This window comes from Salvelinus sp. IW2-2015, unplaced genomic scaffold, assembly GCF_002910315.2.
Source record: "Salvelinus sp. IW2-2015 unplaced genomic scaffold, ASM291031v2 Un_scaffold5620, whole genome shotgun sequence".
NCBI lineage: Eukaryota > Metazoa > Chordata > Actinopteri > Salmoniformes > Salmonidae > Salvelinus > Salvelinus sp. IW2-2015.
The window spans coordinates 30846-33611 of record NW_019946885.1 but is presented as its reverse complement, the minus strand read 5'-3'; positions in this window follow the sequence as shown (position 1 = coordinate 33611).

Genomic DNA, 2766 nt, shown 5'->3' with positions numbered 1-2766 from the left:
GAGGGGGAAGACAAGAGAGAGAGGATGGGAGAGAGCACAAGCCAGCAGAGTTTGAGAGCAGAGAAGAGACAGAACGAGAGAGAGAGTGAGAGAGACAGACGAGGGAAGAGACAGAGAGAGAGGGTTGAGAGAGAGACAGGAGAGAGAGGGGAGCAGAAGAAGAGAGCGACGGGAGAGAGACAGAGAGAGAGACGACAGAGAGAGACAAAGAGGAGAGAGAGGGGTGAGAGAGAGAACAGCAGAGAGAGAGGCCGGGGGTGCAGAGAGAGACAGAGCGAGAGAGGGGGGGTGCAGAGAACAGCAGAGAGAGGGGGGGTTGCAGAGAGCAACAGAAGAGAGAGGCGCAGAGACAAGAACAGAGGAGAGGAGACAGAGGAGAATCTGGCCAGCAATTACAGTGTTCTGCAACCATTTACAACCCAACACCCCTCTTAACAGCCTCTGTTTACCAATTGAAAGTACGCTTTTGTCATTGCATTTTTTCAAATCATCACCCTCTCTTAGCTGCCCAATCTGACAGACCAACACCGCCAAACACCCCATAACCCTTCTCTCCTCCGTCTCTCCTTTTTCACCCTCCCCACGGTATGAGACACGAGAGAGAATCATCATCGTGGTCGACATCTAGATTGATTTTGACTGTACTTCATGAATATCTGTTAGATGGTCCTTTAATGCTACTATTCTTCAAAACCCATTGACGTCATCCTATTTTTGCTGGTTTACCTGAACACTGCTAAACAAATTTAGTCAAACCATTTGAGGCTACAACACATTGTGAACGCATCCATTTTACTAAAGGATGATCGTATCCAGCAATAGAATAATACGTCCACTGTGCTGATATACCTGCCAATTCCACGCATGAAGTAATGGACAATAAGCCGCTACATGAACACTGTCTATAACAGATGATTAATACCAGTAGGAGTTTTTTCCTGCGTCGGATCACGTGGCAGGTAAAACTTGCACAAGACGTGAAGGCACTAAAGAGTACACTCCAAAGTTCAGAGGTCAGACAAGCCGTTTTCCTGCCGAGCCCACCCACAGGCCCTCCTGAACCTCACGTCGTCTAACCACCTCCAGTACCAACCATGGACATGCTCTCTTTCTTTCTCTCTCTTTCTCTCTCTCTCTTTCTTTCCCTCTTTCTCTCTTTCCCTTCTTTCTTTTTCTCTCTCTCTCTCTCTTTTTCTTTCTCTCTCCTTCTCTTTCTTTCTTTCTTCTCTCTCTCTTTCTCTCTCGTTCTCTCTGTCTTTCTTTCTCTCTCTCTCTCTCTCTCTTTCTTTCCCTCTTTCCTCTTCTATCCGCTAACCTGGATTTAAATGACACTCCCCGTTTTGACAGCTAGCTCTGCGACTGATCGTTAGAGAAACTCCTGCCAAAACCTCCACCAGCCACGGAGGGGAAAAAAAAAGAGAGGGAGGGAGGGAAAGAGAGAGAAGTGTGAGGGAGCGAGAGAGAGAAAGATTGAGAGAGAGGGAGCAAGCAACAGAGATTGAGAGAGAGAGGGAYTGAGAGAGAGAGGGAGCAAGAGGCCCTGCCAACCATAGCCAGCACCAAAAAGAAAAAAAGTGGGAGAGACTTGAGAGAGAAAAAAGAGACTGAGGGAGGGAGGGAGACCCATGTCTCTCATCCTGTGCCAAGGATTAGATTCCCCTCCAGTTATTAGACTCTTCCACTGCGCTGACAGAGAAGAGGGGGAGAAGGGGGGGAGCGAGGGAACCAGGGACGACAGGGGAGGATAGAATTCAGCCACCGACAACAACCTTGACAAACCCAGCCTCTCCATTATTTATGACTGGGCGTTCAAGAGATGTTTCATTCAATTAAAGTTCCTCGAATTTCCGAAAGGCTCGAAAATCTAAAATATCCTACACCCTCCTGGCACCCCTGCCTGGCAGTCTAGTGGTACGGCCCGGACCTGTGTTTTTGGAGACAACTATCATTACAGGGCAACTTCCAACTAGCAGGGCCACATTTAGGTTGGCGTCTGGGATATCTCTACCATCAGAAGACTGTATCATCAGCCAGACAGCACAGACTACAACAGGGCCTGCTGGCTGCCAGTGAGTTGTGCTTGGGATTTTTTCTGTTCATTGGAAAATGCATTCAAGCAAAAGATTGAGAGAGTTATGGCAACAAGGCCCACTCAGTGCTCTCTGTGTGTGTAGCCTCGGTACGGTGTGGGTCACTATGGATCTATGTAAAGATGACTAGAGAGCATTCAACCTCTTATCTGCTGAACCTTCTTTCTATCCTCAGAAGTGGATTTCTTTGTTAGAAATCTGTTAGAAATTAGAACTCTGCTAGACTCTTCACTTCAGCCAATCAGTGGAGAGAAAACATAAGACATGGTGTGAGCAAGCGAGGGCAGGAACAGCGGTGCCGTTGAGAGTGGTGGGCAGGAACAGCGGTGCCGTTGAGAGTGGTGGGCAGGAACAGCGGTGCCGTTGAGAGTGGTGGGCAGGAGGAGGGTCATTAGTCCTACGGTATCAGTAGTCTTTAGAAAATGAGGACAGAAAGCAGACCGTTTCTTCTGTGTTCTCTACTTTAACATCAAAGGGTACTGAGGAGAGGGCAGAGCAAACAGAGAGGCTCAACTCCTCTGTGTAGCCTGAGGAACACACACTCCATCTACAACAGAATACATAGAATGACTAGAACCATAAGTCTCTAGTTGTATGAATGGGGCAGGACCAATATGTCATACTGTGTTACAGCCAATCATGTCACTGAACAAACTGAGACATTACAGACTGTATA